Below are 20,839 nucleotides of genomic sequence, written 5' to 3'. Positions count from 1 at the left end.
ATTATCCGCTCATCAGACGCTCAATGAAAGAGAGATTCAAGAGGGAAGCTGGTTCAACTGAGAAGGCATGACCTCAAGCCCATCACTAAGAAGAGGATGGAGCAAACAAGAGACCCCTCTCATCATGAGATCCCTGAGATGCCTCAAGGGATGCACTTTCCTCCACAAGATTATTGGGAGCAACTGAACACTCCATCCTCCTCCATGAAATTAGAGAAGATCAAAAAATCATGAGAGAGGAGCAACAAAGACAAGGAAGAGACATTGAGGAGCTCAAGCACTCCATAAGGCCTTCAAGAGGAAGAACAAGCCGCCATCACTAAGGTGGACCCGTTCTTTAATCTCCTTGTTCTTTACTTTCTTGTTTTTCGAATTTTATGCTTATGGTTATCCATGTTTGTGTCTTATGATCATTAGTGTCTTAGTGTCTATGCCTTAAAGTTATGAATGTCCTATGAATCCATCACCTTTCTTAAATAAATTGTTCTTAATTGAAAAAGAAAAGAATTGCATGAATTTTGAATTTTATAACAGTTAAATTATTTTGATGTGGTGGCAACACTTTTGTTCTCTGAATGTATGCTTGAACAGTGCATATGTCTTTTGAATTTGTGGTTCATGAATGTTGGCTCTTGAAAGAATGATGAAAAAGGAGACATGTTACTGAGGATCTGAAAAATCATAAAAATGATTCTTGAAGCAAGAAAAAGCAGTGAAAAAAAAAAGAGGCGAAAAAAAAACCGAAAAAAAGAGAAAGAAAAAGAAAGAAATAAAGTTGTGATCCAAGGCAATAAGAGTGTGCTTAAGAACCCTGGACACCTCTAATTGGGGACTTTAGCAAAGCTGAGTCACAATCTGAAAAGGTTCACCCAATTATGTGTCTGTGGCATGTATGTATCCGGTGGTAATACTGGAAGACAGAGTGCTTTGGGCCACAGCCAAGACTCAATAAGTAGCTGTGTTCAAGAATCATCATACTTAACTAGGAGAATCAATAACACTATCTGGATTCTGAGTTCCTAAAGAAGCCAATCATTCTGAATTCCAAAGGATAAAGTGAGATGCCAAAACTATTCAGAGGCAAAAAGCTAAAAGCCCCGCTCATCTAATTAATACTGATCTTCATAGATGTTTTTGGAGTTCATTGCATATTCTCTTCTTTTTATCTTATTTGATCTTCAGTTGCTTGGGGACAAGCAACAATTTAAGTTTGGTGTTGTGATGAGCGGATAATTTGTACGCTTTTTGGCATTGTTTTTAGTATGTTTTTAGTATCTTTTAGTTAGTTTTTATTATATTTTTATTAGTTTTTAGTTAAAATTCACTTTTCTGGACTTTACTATGAGTTTGTGTGTTTTTCTGTGATTTCAGGTATTTTCTGGCTGAAATTGAGGGATCTGAGCAAAAATCTGATTCAGAGACTAAAAAGGACTGCAGATGCTGTTGGATTCTGACCTCCCTGTATTCGAAGTGGATTTTCTGGAGCTACAGAAACCCAATTGGCGCGCTCTCAACGGCGTTGGAAAGTAGACATCCTGGGCTTTCCAGCAATATATGATAGTTCATACTTTGCCCAAGATTTGATGGCCCAAACCGGCGTTTAAAGTCACTTATAGAAATTCCAGCGTTAAACGCCGGAACTGGCACCTAAATGGGAGTTAAACGCCCAAACTGGCACCAAAGCTGGCGTTTAACTCCAAGAGGAGTCTCTACACGAAAATGCTTCATTTTCTCAGCCCAAGCACACACCAAGTGGGCCCGGAAGTGGATTTTTATGTCATTTACTCATCTCTGTACACCTTAGGCTACTAGTTTTCTATAAGTAGGACCTTTTACTATTGTATTAGAGAGCTTTTGATCATGTTTTTATGATTGAACTCACTTTGGGAGGCTGGCCATTCGGCCATGCCTAGACCTTGTTCTTATGTATTTTCAACGGTGGAGTTTCTACACACCATAGATTAAGGTGTGGAGCTCTGCTGTACCTCGAGTATTAATGCAATTACTATTGTTCTTCTATTCAATTCCGCTTGTTCTTTGTCCAAGATATCACTTGTTCTTCAACTTGATGAATGTGATGATCCGTGACACTCATCATCATTCTCACTCATGAACAAGGTGACTGACAACCACTCTTGTTCTACAAGCATTCGAGGCTCTAGTGTTTATCTCTTGGATTCCTGATACACGATGCATGGTTGATCGCCTGACAACCGAGTGCTCGCCTGACAAACGAGCCAGCCATTCCGTGAGATCAGAGTCTTCGTGGTATAGGCGAGAACTCATGGCGGCATTCAAGAGAATCCGGAAGGTCTAACCTTGTCTGTGGTATTCTGAGTAGGATTCAATGATTGAATGACTGTGACGTGCTTCAAACTCCTAGCAGGCGGGGCGTTAGTGACAGACGCAAAAGAATCACTGGATTCTATTCCGGCCTGACCGAGAACCGACAGATGGATAGCCGTGCCGTGACAGGGTGCGTTGAACATTTCCACTGAGAGGATGGGAGGTAGCCACTGACAACGGTGAAACCCTTGCATAAGCTTGCCATGGAAAGGAGTAAGAAGGATTGGATGAAGACAGTAGGAAAGCAGAGAGACGGAAGGGAAGGCATCTTCATTCGCTTATCTGAAGCTCTCACCAATGATATACATAAGTATCTCTATCTTTATCTTTATGCTTTATTCGTTTATCACTATACCCATTTGAGTTTGCCTGACTGAGATTTACAAGGTGACCATAGCTTGCTTCATACCACCAATCTCCGTGGGATCGACCCTTACTCGCGTAAGGTTTATTACTTGGACGACCCAGTGCACTTGCTGGTTAGTTGTGCGAAGTTGTGTTTATGCCATGGTATTGAGCACCAAGTCTTTGGAGCCATTACTAGGGATTATTTGAGCTGTGAAAAGTAGTGATCACAATTTCGTGCACCAGAATACCACAGACAAGGTTAGACTTTCCGGATCCCCATGAATGCCGCCATCTATCTAGCTTATACCACGAAGATTCTGTTGGGGAATCTAAGAGATATGCGCCCGGCCTAAAGTAGAACGGAAGTGGTTGTCAGTCACGCACGTTCATAGGTGAGAATGATGATGAGTGTCACGGATCATCACATTCATCAAGTTGAAGTGCAACGTATATCTTGGAATAAGAATAAAAGAGAATTGAATATAAAGTAATGGTAATTGTATTGAAATTTGAGGTACAGCAGAGCTCCACACCCTTAATCTATGGTGTGCAGAAACTCCACCGTTGAAAATACATAAGTCAAAGGTTCAGGCATGGCCGAATGGCCAGCCCCCTAAAACATGATCAATAGCCTCTTAAGATGAAGAATAAAACAAAACTAAGACCAAAGATGAAACGTGGTCAAAAGACGTCTAATGCAATAGTTAAATGTTCTATTTATACTAAACTAGCTACTAGGGTTTACATGAGTAAGTAATTGATGCATAAATCCACTTCCGGGGCCCACTTGGTGTATGCTTGGGCTGAGCTTGATCTATCCACGAGCTGAGGCTTCTCTTGGAGTTGAACGCCGAGTTATAGCATGTTTCTGGCGTTCAACTCCGGGTTATGACGTGTTTCTGGCGTTTAACTCCAGACAGCAGCATGTACTTGGCGTTGAGCGCCACTTTACGTCATCAATTCCCGAATAAAGCATGGACTATTATATATTGCTGGAAAGCTATGGATGTCTACTTTCCAACGCCGTTGAGAGAGCGCCATTTGAAGTTCTGTAGCTCTAGAAAATCCATTTCGAGTGCAGGGAGGTCAGAATCCAACAGCATCAGCAGTCCTTTTGTCAGCCTTTTTCAGAGTTTTGCTCAAGTCCCTCAATTTCAGCCAGAAATTACCTGAAATTACAGAAAAACACACAAACATAATAAAGTCCAAAAATGTGAATTTAACATAAAAACTAGTGAAAACATCCCTAAAAGTAGCTTGAACTTACTAAAAACTACCTAAAAACAATGCCAAAAAGCGTATAAATTATCCGCTCATCAGTAATCCTCTTTCTTGGACCTTATTCAGGTCTCTTTCAGGGATTATTTTTGTAGCTTTATATTTTGGGCCGACTTCGTCATGTCGGGCCCTGTCGAGTTACTTGGTAATCCTCTTTCTTAGACCTTGTTCAGGTCTCTTTCAAGGATTATCTTTGTAGCTTTATATTTTGGGCCGACTTCGGGCCCTATCGAGTTACTTGGTTATCCTCTTTCTTGGACCTTGTTCAGGTCTCTTTCAAGGATTATCTTTGTAGCTTTATATTTTGGGCCGACTTCGGGCCCTATCGAGTTAGTTGGTAATCCTCTTTCTTGGACCTTGTTCAGGTCTCTTTCAGGGATTATCTTTGTAACTTGGTCGTGGGAATCCGACTTCCTCATGTCGGGCTCTTCTAAGTTATAGTAATTCTCTTTTATAGGGTTGGCCAGACCTCTTTCCAGGACTTTACTTATAACTTCGGTTTTTGTGGTTGGTCCGACTTTTTTATGCCGGCCAGTCTTTAAGTTATTTTATAGTGATCCATTTTATTAGGACCTCGTCAGGTCCTTTCTATGGATCACTTTCTATAACTTCTTGCATTATTCTGTTTTCACCTTTGCCGATTTTGTAGAGATTGGGTTTTAACCCTCATTTGGTCGACCTTTTAATGAATTTGGTTTTCATCTTTGGTCTTTGTCACGATTGCGCAGTGAATTTGATCTACACTTTTTGTTGATCTGTAGCTTTATAATCGGACAATGAATATTTCAGAGTAATGCAGCTTGAGCATTTGTAGAAGATCTAAACAGATTTTATTAAAAGAGAATGCAAATATATACATGCAGGGGGTTAATTCCCTAAGTCGGGTGATTTGTAGGTCTTGGCTTGGCGCCTCATTAAAAAACCTTTTCAGGAAAAAGAGTGCACCTTGTCCCAAGGTCCTTTATCATCCCTAACTATAGTACCTTCTTAGGTTGCAAGCGTGCCATGACCTAGGAAGCTCTCGCCCGTCGAGTTCAGAAAGCCTGTAGTAGCCCTTTCCCAGCACTTTTATGACTCGGTAGGGTCCTTTCCAGTTTACTGCCAGCTTTCCTTCTCCAGGGCGAGTTGTTCCAATGTCGTTTCGGATTAGAATGAGGTCGTCCTCAGCAAAGGCCCGCTGTATTACCTTTTGATTGTATCTGGAAGCCAATCGTTGTTTTAATGCCTCTTCTCTTATCCGAGCTTTTTCTCGGACTTCCGGAAGTAGGTCAAGCTCTTTCCTTTGAAGTTGGGAGTTGGCTTCTTCGCTATAGTGGATCACTTTGGGCGACCTTTCTTCAAACTCTACTGGGATCATTGCCTCCATTCCATATGCTAATCGGAAGGGTGATTCCTTTGTGGTGGAATGTGGCGTTGTTCGATATGCCCATAAGACCTGTGGGAGCTCCTCGGGCCAAGCTCCCTTTGTGTCCTATAACCTCCGCTTCAGCCCAGCTAGTATGACTTTGTTGGCAGCTTCAGCTTGTCCATTGGCTTGGGGATGTTCAACAGAGGTGAATTGTTGTCTTATATTCAGGTCGGCCACTAGCTTTCTGAAGCCTGCATCTTTGAACTGAGTACCATTGTCTGTGGTTATGGAGTATGGAACCCCAAACCTTGTGACGATGTTTCTATATAGGAATTTTCGACTTCTTTGAGCAGTGATGTTAGCTAGGGGTTCTGTCTCAATTCACTTTGTGAAGTTGTCTATTCCCACTATGAGGAATTTGACTTGTCCCAATCCTTGAGGAAAGGGTCCAAGAAGATCGAGTCCCCATTTTGCGAATGGCCAAGGTGAGGTCACGCTGATGAGTTCCTCTGGTGGGGCAATGTAAAAATTGGCATGTTTCTGACATGATGGACATGTCTTTAAAAATTCGATGGCTTCCTTTTGTAGAGTTGGCCAATAAAATCCTACCCGAAATACTTTTTTGGCGAGTGCCTGCGCTTCGAGGTGATTGCCATAAATGCCAATGTGTATCTCTTCTAGGACTTCCTTTGTATTGGAAGTTGGCATGCATTTTAGCAGTGATATTGAAATTCCTCTTTTGTATAGAGTATTATTTATGATAGTATAATATTGTGCCTCCCGTTTCAACCTTTTTGCCTCCTTTTCCTCTGTGGGGAGTGCTTCTGTTTTGAGATAGTTAATTATCGAAATCATCCATCCTTGATCGCGACCTGTTATGGCTTCTATTATTGCCCCCTAGTTTGGTGCTGGCTAGTTTTGAGAGTGCGTCGACTCGGGCATTTTGTTCTCGGGGTATGTGACGGACCTCATAGTCTCCGAATTGTCCGAATTGTTCTCTGGCTTTATCCAAGTACTTTTTCATGATGGGGTCTTTGACTTGGTAGCTTCCTGCTATTTGTAAAGCAACTACCTGTGAGTCGCTAAAGATGATAAGCTTTTGAGCTCCAACCTCCCTAGCCAGCTTCAAACCAGCTAGTAGTGCCTCATATTCCGCGTGATTATTTGAGGCAGGGAATCCGAATTTGAGGGAGAGTTCGATTTGGGTTTCCTGGTTGCTTTCAATTATCACACCTGCGCCGTTTCCTGATTTATTTGAGGAACCGTCCACGTAGAGATTCCATTCTGTGGGATTTTCGGTGTGTTCGTGAATTCCACAATGAAGTTGGCCAGGTATTGTGATTTGATGGCCGTCCGAGCTTCGTATTGAAGATCAAATTTGGATAACTCGACTGCCCATTGCAGGATTCTGCCCGCCAGATCTGTTTTCTGTAAGATCCCTTTTATGGGTTGGTTGGTCCGAATTTTAATGGTGTGGGCCTGGAAGTATGGGCGAAGTTGTCGGGATGTTAGTATGAGAGCGTAAGCAAATTTTTCTATTTTCTGGTAGTTCAGCTCGGATCCTTGTAATGCTTTGCTAATGAAGTATACGAGTTGTTGCCCACTGTCCTCTTCTCGGACTAGTGCTGAGGCTACCGCCCGATTTCCGACCGCGAGGTACACTATGAGTGGCTCTCCTTCCTGTGGTCAAGTTAGTATAGGTGGCTGTCCCAGGAATTTTTTGAAATCTTGGAAGGCTTGCTCGCACTCTGCTGTCCATTCAAACTCCTATCCCTTCTTTAGAGTGGCATAGAAGGGGAGAGATCTTATTGCCGATCCGGCCAGGAATCTGGACAAGGCTGCCAATCTCCCGTTGAGTTGTTGTACCTCTTTGACATAATTCGGACTTTTCATGTCGAGTATGGCCCGGCATTTATCCGGGTTTGCCTCGATTCTTCTCTATGTGATCATAAAACCCAAGAATTTACCGGTTTCTACTGCGAAGGTGCATTTTACGTGATTGAGTCGCATACCATGCCGTCTTATAGTGTCGAATACTTGGGTCAGATCGGATAATAACATTTCTTCATTTCGTGTCTTTACTAGCATGTTGTCCACGTAGGCTTCCATGATTTTTCCGATGTGATCCGAAAAAACTTTATTCATTAATCTTTGATAAGTAGCTCCCGCATTTTTAAGACCGAAGGACATGACAATGTAGCAGTAGTTTGCCTTTGGGGTTAAGAATGAGGTTTTTTTCTTGGTCGGGTGGGTATACTGGGATTTGGTTGTATCCCGAGTATGCATCCATAAAGGAGAGGTATTTATATCCGGAGGAGGCATCGACCAGTGCGTCGATGCTTGGGAGTGGATAAGGATCTTTTGGGCAGGCTTTGTTGAGATCGGTGTAGTCAGTACACATTCGCCACTTTTCGTTTGATTTTTTCACCAAGACGACGTTAGCAAGCCATATGGGTATTTGATTCTCTTATGAAACCTGCCTCCAGTAGAGCTTGTACCTGCTCTTCCACAGCTTGAGAGCGTTCTGGTCCCAGCTTTCTACGCCTCTGTTGCACCGGCCGAGATCCTGTGTAGACTGCTAGCTTGTGGCACATTAACTTGGGATCTATGCCTGGCATGTCTGCGGCCTTCCACGCAAAGAGGTCAAAGTTATCTCGTAGAAACTGTTTGAGTGACTCTTTTATGTCTCCTTTTAATAGTGTGCCGATATTAGTCATTTGGTCCGGGGTATCTCCGATCTGGATTTTCTCTATTTCGCCTTCAGGTTGTGGGCGGAGTTCTTCCCGCCTCTGAATTCCACCGAGTTCGATTGTGTGGAATTCTTCTCCTCTGCCTTTGAGGTTTAGACTTTCGTTGTAACAGTGACGTGCCGTCTTCTGATCTGCTTTTATCGTAGCTATCCCCCTACCGTTGGGAACTTCATGCATAGATGTGGGATTGAGACTATTGCACCGAGCTGATTCAACATTGTCCGACCTATTAGGGCATTGTAGGCTGAATTTACATCGACTATGATGTAATCTATCTTGAGTGTTCTTGACTGGCTTCCTTTTTCGAAAGTTGTGTGTAGCGAGATGTATCCCTATCGGTTGAACCGGGGTATCTCCTAGTCCGAACAGGCTGTTCGGATATGCTTAGAGTTCTTTATCTTCCAAGCCGAGCTTGTCAAAGGCAGTTTTGAATAAGATATCGGCGGAGCTCCCCTGGTCTATCAGCGTGTGGTGGAGATTTGCGTTTGCCAGTATAATAGTGATGACCATGGGATCGTCATGTCTTGATGTGATGCCGGATGCGTCTTCTTTGGTGAAAGTAATCGCGGGGATGTCGGATGCTTCCTCCTTCCCTTTGACATGATATACGTCTTTGAGATGTCTTTTGCGAGATGATTTGGAGATTCTTCCTCCGGTGAATCCGCCGTGTATCATGTGAACATGTCTTTCTGGTGTACGAGGTGATCGCTCGGTTTGTCCAACATCTTTTGCTTTTCTTCTTTTTCTTTGCTCATCGTCACGGGTGGCCAGATATCGATCTAGCTTTCCTTCTCTTACTAGTTTTTCTATGATATTTTTTAAATCGAAACACTCATTGGTTGAATGCCTGCGGATCCGATGGTATTCGCAATATTCAGCCCGATTTTCTCCTCCTTTTTTGCCTTTGAGTGGCCGAGCTGGGGGTATTTTTTCAGTATTGTAAACCTCTCTGTAAACATCCACAAGAGACACCCTAAGGGGGTGTAATTGTGGTATTTTTTATTTTCTCTTCATGTCGATCTTCCTTCTTTTTGGAATATTTGTCCTTATCTCGGGAGGCGAATCCGGCTTTCGAGGTTTCTCCTAGTCGGGAGTTTTCCTCCATGTTGATGTACTTCTTTGCTCGTTCCTGTACCTCGTTCAGAGATGTGGGGTATTTCTTTGATATAGATTGACTAAAAGGTCCTTCTCGTAGGCCATTAATGAGGCCCATAATGGCGGCCTCTGTTGGTACGTTCTGTATGTCCACGCATGTCTTGTTGAATCTTTCCATGTAGTTGTGAAGGATTTTCCGTTCTCCTTGCCTGATTCCTAATAGACTTGGAGCATGTTTAGCTTTGTCTTTTTGGATAGAGAATCTGGAAAAAAATTTCTCGGCCAAGTCGTCGAAACTCGAGACGGACCTAGGAGGTAGATTGTCGAACCATCTAATTGCTGTCTTCGTCAAAGTAGTCGGAAAGGCTTTGCAACGAACTGCATCTGAGGCATCGGTGATGTACATTCTACTTCTGAAATTGCTGAGATGGTGGCCGGGATCTGTAGTGCCGTCGTATAAGGTCATATCTGGGAGTTTAAAGTCTTTTGAGATTTTGGTCTTCATGATCTCCTTGGTGAACGGATCTTGTTCCCTACGGGAGCTATCCTCAGGAGAGGATCGGTTGGCTTTAGTTTTGATATCGGCTTCAAGTTTTAGGAGTTTGTCCTCCAATTCCCAGGGTCACCTTATTTCCCTCTGTTGGTCTTTCTCGGCCTCTCGTTGATGTAGGGCTTCTTCTTCAAGTTATTTTAAACGGTCTTGAAGTGCATCCATGGCTCCTATGTTTGGAGAGTTCTTCTTGTTGTTAAGTTGGGAGGTATCTTTTGGTGTGGCGTCCACATTTTTGTGCGGTGTTGTATCTTCTAGATCTGAAGTGTGGTCGTTGTCATGGTCGTCCGCCATGATGATGGGATGACTTCCAGGTTTCCCGGCAACGGTGCCAATGTTCTGAGGGTTACCTAAAACTGTAGGTCGATCTCGGACGAGATCTTCTGTACTGGTCGGAGCTGTTGAGTCTGACTTGATGATGGTGACTGGAGCCACCGTGTCCGACTTGTTGGACTTGGTGGTGGTGCTGATCCTTCGTCCCCAGAGGGTGGAGAGTACCTGCAAGAGACTCCGATGCTTAAGTTAGCAAGGGTATGAAGCAAGTATTGAGTAGAATCAGAGTATGAGTTATACCTGGGTGCTCCAGTATATTTATAACAGTGTAGAGAGACCTTCCTTAGATAAGATAAGTTAGTTATCTTATCTTATCTTTATCTTCGAGCGAGGTCATCTTATCTTTAAGGGAACTGCCTTTATCTCTATAGGCTTGGGTTGCCCTTGGATTCGGGTCGTGTTCCTCTGTTTGGGCCCTTTATTGGGCTTTCTTGGTAGTTTGGCCGAGCTCTTTGACAAGAGGTCGGATTGTCCTGACCTGAAGAGGTCGGTCGCTTTGTCGATAGAACATCTCGGGTCAGATAGCTCGACTCAGGGTATGAACAACTACCACCTCCAAATTATGGTTTGGAGACTTATAGTGAGAGAATGAGCCAAGACCAGAGGTATGACCAAGTGCTTGCTAACATTTGCCTCCCACGAGCTTAGTGGAGGTTGAGTTTGGACAGGCAGCCAAACCAACTGGGCCGGCATGACCTCAAGCCAGTTGCTAGGGGATGGTTGGAGTTCATCGAACGCTCTATTATCCCGACCAGTAACTGCTCCAAGTGCACGGTGGATAGAGCCATCATGATCCATTGTATCATGATCGGTTATGAGGTGGCGATGGAGGACATTATTCTACAACAAATCTATAATATCGTTTGCAACTCTTCCACGCGCGAAGCTAGCCTTTCCTTATCTTTTTTATTGGCTTTGTGAGGCCGTAGAGATCCACTTGGATAATGATTTTCCTATTCCCATTAAGCGACTGATCTCAAAGAAGACTATGGAGCATGCAAGAGAGTATGTTAGGATCCCAAGGGAAGGACAAGCCGAGGAAGAAGCTCAGCAAGCTCCTCCACCACCTCCCATGACTCAAGAGCACTACTTTTCACCTCAGAAGTACTGTCAGTAGTTGACATCCTCACTTGAGCAAATGAGGATCACTCAAGATAGCCACAACATCATCCTCCATCAGATTGTGGCAGAGCAAGAGAGTCAGCACCACAAGCTTCGCCAAGTGAGGCATGACATAAGGCATCTGAGAGGACCATATGAAGCACAGCTTGAGGAGGGAAATGGCCACCGTAATGACTGAGGTGATTGAGTTCCTTTCATTCTATTTTCCTTTCTATTTTTCTTATGTTATTTTCCTATTTTATATTTTCTAGTATTTACTATTTAGTGCACGACTCTTAGTTTCTAGTTCGTTTTTAGTTATGCTTTTATTTTCAATGGTGTCTCATGTACCATCCTCAAGAAAATCTTCAAAGAAAAAGAGGAAAAGTGGTGTTTAATGTTAGAAAGTTGATTTTATTTTATAATTGTCTTGTTACATTGCATGTGGTGGTGTATATACTTGTGGTTATGATTTCATTAAGAGAATAATGTATGAAATTCCCTGAACAAGAGGAAGGTGACTCTTGAGAAACAAGAATTTAGAGAAGTGTTATGAAACCTCCAAGAATAAGCAAGAGGTTGATCCTTGAACTAAAAAAGTAAAAAGAAAAACAAGAAAAAGTGAGAAAAAGAAAGAGCAAGAAAAAGAAAAATAATGATGAAAAGATAAAAAAAGAAAAGATAAGTTGCAAAGCTTTGAGCATCAATGGTTGAGATCTAAATATATGCCTATGGTGTTTATTGTCCAAGGACGACTTGGGTGATTATATCCGAGGGGTGCTTCATCACCTGATAACTTGGGTCAACTGGTCCGAGATTGTTGATTGAAAGTCTGCTATATAAGCTACCTTGAGACAAGACATTTAACAGTCCAAAGAGACTCTGGGCATCGATGTTTAGGATCAAAATCTCAGCCATATGCTTGTGGTGTGATCGTGTCAAGGAGAGGCTTGATTCAGTAGATCCACGGGGTGCTTTATCATCCGGTAACTTGGACCAACTGGTTCAGGATTATCGATCAAACGCTCACTATCAAGAGTTGCCTTGAGATGGAGCATTTAAAGTTGTCAACGGAAAAGTTCTCTCTAAGTTTAAGGAAAATGAATTCAAGGATAAATCAGGACTTAATGGGAGTGAGATTTCATAATATCATCCGAGTTCTAGTTCCTCTAAAATGTTGACATTTCTAATTTTTCAAGGAACCATGAGAAGTAAGGATGCACTCATGATCACAATATTGATAAACCCCACTCTTAGAACAAGCATGAGCTTCAATAGAACTTCAACTTTTAGCCAAACCCACTTTAGTTTTCAGTGTTTAAGTTGCTTGAGGTCAAGCAACACTTTATCAAGTTAGTAAGAGTAGAAAATGAGTATAATGTAATTCAGAGTGAATAGCATACCTTTTACATAGGCAGGGTTTGTATTTATAGAGGGTTACCTCTTCAGAGTGGTTGAGATCTTTTCCTAATCTTTCAGTAACCAACCTTAGTCTATTTCTGAGTGGATTGTTAAGGATGAAATTATTTCTAATTGAAAATAAGTCACATTTATTATTGTATTTGAATTCTAATTTATAGACATAAATGGATTGGTAATGACAAGCAGATTATAGTCCCCAAGCTTGACCTGTAGTACTTTTCAATAAGATAGGTTGAGCTTTTGACTTTTTTAGACCTATAAATCTAAATAGTGATTAGTAATAATAGTAGGCCCCAAGCTCAACTTGTTTTACTTTGAAAAATGATAGTCATGTTTGAAAATAGCTTGAGGTAAATAATAAAACAAAAGAAAGTTGATAGTAATTAAGAATAATGGTTAAATATTGATATGAGGACTATCCCCCATTTTTTGGTGTAATTGAAGTTTATGAAGTGTAAAATTTGTTTAGTTAACAGAAAGAATAATTAGGTTATGTGAAAGAAAGGAAATAATAATAAAAAGAATGTGAAGTGTCTTCAATAAAATAAGGGAATAATATTTGAAATAAGTAATAAATGAGATGATAGATATAATTATGACCTGCAGTTGCATTTTTGTTTACCAAGGTGATCAAAACCGTTTATCAATAGTTGGAATTCGAAAAATGTGATCAATGAATGATGTGTTTAGTGGGGGGGTCAGTGGTAGTGATTTTTGAGAAAGTGGAACGATTGCTTATCTTAGCCCTTCACTTAATTGTTGTGATATACTTGGTTGAAGTTGGTGCTATTGTTGGAGAGTTTGCACATTGGAGGAATTTAAAGGTTTCATTAAAGTTGATGAGCGGATAATTTGTACGCTTTTTGGCATTGTTTTTAGTATGTTTTTAGTATGTTTTAGTTAGTTTTTAGTATATTTTTATTAGTTTTTAGTTAAAATTCACTTTTCTGGACTTTACTATGAGTTTGTGTGTTTTTCTGTGATTTCAGGTATTTTCTGGCTGAAATTGAGGGACCTGAGCAAAAATCTGATTCAGAGACTGAAAAGGACTGCAGATGTTGTTGGATTCTGACCTCCCTGCACTCGAAGTGGATTTTCTGGAGCTACAGAAGCCCAATTGGCGCGCTCTCAACGGCGTTGGAAAGTAGACATCCTGGGCTTTCCAGCAATATTTAATAGTCCATACTTTTCTCGAGATTTGATGGCCCAAACTGACGTTCCAAATCAGCTCAAAACTGCCCGGCATTAAACGCCGGAACTGGCACAAGAATGGGAGTTAAACGCCCAAACTGGCACAAAAGCTGGTGGCGTTTAACTCCAAGAAGAGTCTCTACACGAAAATGCTTCAATGCTCAGCCCAAGCACACACCAAGTGGGCCCGGAAGTGGATTTTTCTGTCATTTACTCATTTCTGTAAACCTTAGGCTACTAGTTCTTTATAAATAAGACCTTTTGCTATTGTATTTTCATCTTGGGATCTTAGATCATCTTTAGATCTTTGAATCTTTGGATCCTTGATCATTTGGAGTATTTTGATCATGTATTGGGAGGCTGGCCATTCGGCCATGCCTAGACCTTGTTCTTATGTATTTTCAATGGTGGAGTTTCTACACACCATAGATTAAGGTGTGGAGCTCTGCTGTACCTCGAGTATTAATGCAATTACTATTGTTCTTCTATTCAATTCAGCTTGTTCTTATTCCAAGATATTCATTCGCACTCAAGAACTTGATGAATGTGATGATTATGTGACGCTCATCATCATTCTCACTTATGAACACGTGCCTGACAACCACTCCCGTTCTACAAGCAAACAAGGCTTGAATGCTTATCTCTTGGATTCTTTAATCGGAATCTTCGTGGTATAAGCTAGAATTGATGGCGGCATTCAAGAGAATCCGGAAGGTCTAAACCTTGTCTGTGGTATTCTGAGTAGGATTCAATGATTGAATGACTGTGAAGAGCTTCAAACTCCTGAAGGCTGGGCGTTAGTGACAGACGCAAAAGAATCAATGGATTCTACTCCAACCTGATTGAGAACCGACAGATGATTAGCCGTGCCGTGACAGGGTGCGTTGAACATTTTCACTGAGAGGACGGGATTGTAGCCACTGACAACGGTGATGCCCAACATACAGCTTGCCATGGAAAGGAGTAAGAAAGATTGGATGAAAATAGTAGGAAAGAAGAGAGACGGAAGGGACAAAGCATCTCCATTCGCTTATCTGAAGTTCTCACCAATGAATTACATAAGTATCTCTATCTTTATCTTTATGTTTTATTCATATATCATCCATAACCATTTGAATCTGCCTGACTAAGATTTACAAGGTGACCATAGCTCGCTTCATACCAACAATCTCCGTGGGATCAACCCTTACTCGCGTAAGGTTTATTACTTGGACGACCCAGTGCACTTGCTGGTTAGTTGTGCAAAGTTGTGTTTATGCCATGGTATTGAGCACCAAGTTTTTGGATTCATTACTGGGGATTATTTGAGTTGTGAAAAGTAGTGATCACAATTTCGTGCACCAAGTTTTTGGCGCCATTGCCGGGGATTGTTTCGAGTTTGGACAACTGACGGTTCATCTTGTTGCTTAGATTAGGTATTTATCTTCAGAGTTCTTAAGAATGAATTCTAGTGTTTCAAGGTGATGTTCTTATCATCACCAAAGCTGATTGATTCTCATCAATTTAGCTCTTGAATGCAATGTCCTGCTGAAGCTTGGCTAGCTGATGAGCGGATAATTTGTATACTTTTTGGCATTGTTTTTAGTATGTTTTTAGTATGATCTAGTTAGTTTTTAGTATATTTTTATTAGTTTTTAGTGAAAATTCACTTTTCTGGACTTTACTATGAGTTTGTGTGTTTTTCTGTGATTTCAGGTATTTTCTGGCTGAAATTGAGGGACCTGAGCAAAAATCTGATCCAGAGACTCAAAAGGACTGCAGATGCTGTTGGATTCTGACCTCCCTGCACTCGAAGCGGATTTTCTGGAGCTACAGAAGCTCAATTGGCGCGCTCTCAACGGCGTTGGAAAGTAGACATCCTGGGCTTTCCAGCAATATATAATAGTCCATACTTTGCCCAAGATTTGATGGCCCAAACCGGCGTTCAAAGTCACCTCAAGAAATCCCAGCGTTAAACGCTGGAACTGGCACCCAAATGGGAGTTAAACGCCCAAACTGGCACTAAAGCTGGCGTTTAACTCCAAGAAGAGTCTCTACACGAAATTGCTTCATTGCTCAGCCCAAGCACACACCAAGTGGGCCCGGAAGAGGATTTTTATGTCATTTACTCATTTCTGTACACCCTAGGCTACTAGTTTCTTATAAGTAGGACCTTTTACTACTGTATAGAGAGCTTTTTGATCATGTTTTGATGATTAAACCCTCTTTGGGAGGCTGGCCATTCGGCCATGCCTAGACCTTGTTCTTATGTATTTTCAACGGTGGAGTTTCTACACACCATAGATTAAGGTGTGGAGCTCTGCTGTACCTCGAGTATTAATGCAATTACTATTGTTCTTCCATTCAATTCCACTTGTTCTTTTACCAAGATATCACTTGTTCTTCAACATGATGAAGGTGATGATTGACGCCCATCACCATTCTCACCCATGAACAAGGTGACTGACAACCATTCTTGTTCTACAAGCATCTGAGGCTTAGTGAATATCTCTTGGATTTCTGATTGCACGATGCATGGTTGATCGCCTGACAAACGAGTGCTCGCCTGACAAACGAGCCAGCCATTCCGTGAGATCAGAATCTTCGTGGTATAGGCAAGAACTGATGGCAGCATTCAAGAGAATCCGGAAGGTCTAACCTTGTCTGTGGTATTCTGAGTAGGATTCAATGATTGAATGACTGTGACGTGCTTCAAACCTGTAACCTACTGGGCGTTAGTGACAGACGCAAAAGAGTTATTCTATTCCGATAGGGGAGGGAACCAAACCGGTGATTGGCAGCACTGTGACAGAGTGTGTGCATTAGCTTTCACTGCGCGGATGGGAGGTAGCTGCTGACAACAGTGAGACCCTATACGAGCTTGCCATGGAAAGGAGTAAGAAGGGTTGGATGAAGACAGTAGGAAAGCAGAGAGACGGAAGGGAAGGCATCTTCATGCGCTCATCTGAAGTTCCTACCAATGAATTACATAAGTATCACTATCTTTATCTTTTATGTTATTTTCGTTCATCACCATATATATCTGAGTTTGCCTGACTAAGATTTACAAGATGACCATAGCTTGCTTCAATACTAACAATCTCCGTGGGATCGACCCTTACTCACGTAAGGTTTATTACTTGGACGACCCAGTGCACTTGCTGGTTAGTTGTGCGAAGTTGTGTAATGCCATGGTATTGAGCGCACCAAGTTTTTGGAGCCATTACCAGGGATTATGAGAGTTGTGAAAAAGTATAGTTCACAATTTCGCACGTCAAGTTTTTGGCGCCGTTGCCGGGGATTGTTCTAGTTTGGGCAAGCCTTTGGTAACATCAGTGCCAAGATCCGGCAACAACATCAAATTTTTGGTGTTATTGCCCGGGATTGTTCAGGCTGGACAACTGACGGTTCATCTTGTTGCTTAGATTAGGTACTTTTTTTTTCGAAATTCTTGAAGATGAATTCTAGAGTTTCATGATGATTTGTTGAAATCTGGCTGGCTGAGAAGCCATGTCTAATCTGATTGGACCGAGGTTTCAACTTATCACCACAAGAGCTTGTTGATTTCGTATCAATCTTGCTTTTGGAGCAGTGATTTGCTAAGGCTTGGCTGACCTTTGGTCATGTCTAGTGTTTTGGACCGAAGCTTTCTTTGGAAGCTTGGCTGGCTGTGAAGCCATGTCTAATTCCTGGACCGGAGTCTTAGACTAGCATTGCACTGATTCCTGGAATTCTCATTAAGAATTTTGATACCTTTTTCCACTTAATTTTCGAAAAACACAAAAAAATTCAAAAACCATAAAATCCAAAAATATTTCTTGTTTGAGTCTAGAGTCTCATCTTAAGTTTGGTGTCAAATGCATGTTTTTGTTACATTTTTCGAATCCATGCATATATTTCTTGTTTTGATCTTTGAATTCTATTGACTTGAGTATTTGTGTGTCTCATATGCATTTTCAGTTCATTAGTGTCAGTAGTATACAAACTGCTAAGTTTGGTGTCTTGCATGCATTGTTATTTGATTCTTGTTGCATTTTGATTATTAAAAATCCAAAAATATTTTTAATTTGTGTCTTTTCAAGTCAATGATATAAGGGATTGAAGATTCAGAACACACTGCAGAGGAATTATACAGAAAAAGCTGAGCATTCAAAAATGCCCAGTGAAGAAGGCAGACTGGCGTTTAAACGCCAGCCAGGGCACCTGGTTGGGCGTTTAACGCCCAAAAAGGTAGCATTTTGGGCGTTAAACGCCAGAATGTATACCATTCTGGGCGTTTAACGCCAGGATGGTGCTAGGGGGAAGATTTTGTTTTCAAATCAATTTTTTCAAATTTTTCTAAATCAAATCTTTTCAAATCATATCTTTTCAATCAAATGTTTTCAAATCAATTTCTTTCCTTTTTCAAAGATACTTACTAACAATTAATGATTTGATTGAACATCTCAAATTTGATGCCTTTTCTGTTGAGAAAGGTTTAATGTTTGAATCATATCTTTTCTTGTTAGGCAAGTCATTAATTTTCAAAATCATATCTTTTTCAAATTGTTTTCAAATCATATCTTCTAAAATTGTTTTCAAATCATATCTTCTCAATCACATCTTTTTAAAACCATAACTTTTCAATCAAATCTTTTTAACCTCATCTTTTTCAAAATAGTTTTCAATCAAATCTTTTTAACTTCTAATTTCAAAATCTTTTTCAAAAATCACTTGATTTCTCTTCCACTTTCAATTTTCGAAAATTATCAATCAAATTTTCAAAATGTTTTCAAAATCTATTAATTGAATTTTCGAAAATCCACTTCCCTCCTTCTCACATCCTTCTATTTATGGAGTACCACTCCTTCTAAATGCACAACTCGAACCTTATCTAATTAAAGTTCGAATTCTTCTTCTCCTTCTTCTTTCTATTTCTATTTTCCTCTGACATTTCAAGGAATCTATACTGTGACATAGAGGATTCCATATTTTCTTGTTCTCTTCTCTTTCATATGAGCAGGAGCAGAGACAAAGGCATTCTTGTTGAAGCTGACCCTGAACCCGAAAGGACCTTGAAGAGAAAGCTAAGAGAAGCCAAAGCACAACTCTCTTTAGAGGACCTGACCGAATTCTTCAAGGAAGAAGAACCCATGGCAGCCGAAAACAACAACAATGCCAACAATGCAAGGAAGGTGCTGGGTGACTTTACTGCACCTACTCCTGAATTTTATGGGAGAAGCATCTCTATCCCTGCCATTGGAGCAAACAACTTTGAGCTTAAGCCTCAATTAGTTTCTCTAATGCAACAGAATTGCAAGTTCCATGGACTTCCAATGGAAGATCCTCATCAGTTTTTAGCTGAATTCTTGCAAATCTGTGACACAGTCAAGACTAATGGGGTTAACCCTGAGGTCTACAGACTGATGCTATTCCCTTTTGCTGTAAGAGACAGAGCTAGAATATGGTTGGATTCTCAACCTAAAGAAAGCCTGGACTCTTGGGAAAAGCTAGTCAATGCCTTCTTGGCAAAGTTCTTTCCACCACAAAGATGGAGTAAGCTTAGAGTGGAAGTCCAAACCTTCAGACAGAAGGATGGAGAATCCCTCTATGAAGCTTGGGAAAGATACAAGCAATTAATCAGAAAATGTCCTTCAGACATGCTTTCTGAATGGAGCATCATAGGTATTTTCTATGATGGTCTCTCTGAACTATCCAAGATGTCTTTGGATAGCTCTGCTGGAGGATCTCTTCATCTGAAGAAGACGCCTGCAGAAGCTCAAGAGCTGATTGAAATGGTTGCAAATAACCAATTCATGTACACTTCTGAAAGGAATCCTGTGAATAATGGGACTAGTCAGAAGAAAGGAGTTCTTGAGATTGATGCTCTGAATGCCATACTGGCTCAGAATAAGATATTGACTCAACAAGTCAATTTGATTTCTCAAAGTCTGTCTGGAATGCAAAATGCACCAAACAGTACTAAGGATGCTTCATCTGAGGAAGAAGCTTATGATCCTGAGAACCCTTCCATGGAAGAGGTGAATTACCTAGGAGAACCCTATGGAAATACCTACAATTCTTCATGGAGAAATCACCCAAATCTCTCATGGAAGAATCAAGAGAGACCTCAACAAGGTTTCAATAACAATAATGGTGGAAGAAACAGGTTTAGCAATGGCAAGCCTTTTCCATCATCTTCTCAGCAACAGACAGAGAGTTCTAAGCAGAATACTTCTGACTTAGCAACAATGGTCTCTGATCTAATAAAGACCACTCAAAGTTTCATGAATGAAACAAGGTCCTCCATCAGAAATTTGGAAGGACAAGTGGGTCAGCTGAGCAAGAAAGTTACTGAACTCCCTCCTAGTACTCTCCCAAGTAATACAGAAGAAAATCCAAAAGGAGAGTGCAAAGCCATAACCATGGCCGAATGTGGAGAGGAAAGAGAGGAGGAGGACGCCACTGAGGAAGACCTCAGTGGGCGTGTACCAATCTCCTCTGAGTTCCAATGGGAATCTGAGGCTCAAAATGAGACCATAGAGATTCCATTGGACTTACTTCTGCCATTCATGAGCTCTGATGAGTATTCTTCCTCTGAAGAGGATGAGTATGTCACTGAAGAGCAAGTTGCTAAATACCTTGGAGCAATCATGAAGCTAAATGACAAGTTATTTGGAAATGAGACTTGGAGGATGAACCACCTTTGCTCACCAAAGAACTGGATGACTTGTCTAGGCAGAAACTGCCTCAAAAGAGGCAGGATCCTGGGAAGTTTTCTATACCTTGTACCATAGGCACCATGACCTTCAAGAAGGCCTTGTGTGACTTAGGGTCAAGTGTAAACCTCATGCCCCTCTCTGTAATGGAGAAATTAGGGATTTTTGAGGTGCAAGCTGCAAGAATCTCATTAGAGATGGCAGACAATTCAAGAAAACAAGCTCATGGACTTGTAGAGAATGTTTTGGTGAAGATTGAAGACCATTACATCCCTACTGACTTCATAGTCCTAGAGACTGGGAAATGCATGGATGAATCCATCATCCTTGGCAACCCTTCCTAGCCACAGCAAAGGCTGTGATTGATGTTGATAGAGGAGAGTTGATCATTCAAGTGAAT

At 41.2% G+C, this 20,839-nt stretch overlaps 1 non-coding gene across 1 annotated transcript; it reads right to left on the bottom strand.

The window, feature by feature from the left end:
• Nucleotides 1-19,278: 19,278 nt before the first annotated feature.
• LOC130937280 (small nucleolar RNA R71) lies at nt 19,279-19,386 on the bottom strand. The gene has a single exon (XR_009068503.1). It is a non-coding gene; the product is annotated as a small nucleolar RNA R71 (small nucleolar RNA).
• Between the last annotated feature and the right edge of the window lie 1,453 nt (nt 19,387-20,839).

The sequence above is a fragment of the Arachis stenosperma genome, chromosome 6, assembly GCF_014773155.1.
Source record: "Arachis stenosperma cultivar V10309 chromosome 6, arast.V10309.gnm1.PFL2, whole genome shotgun sequence".
Classification (NCBI taxonomy): domain Eukaryota; kingdom Viridiplantae; phylum Streptophyta; class Magnoliopsida; order Fabales; family Fabaceae; genus Arachis; species Arachis stenosperma.
Note: the sequence above shows the minus strand (reverse complement) of the source record. Positions and strands in the feature narration are given on the sequence as shown.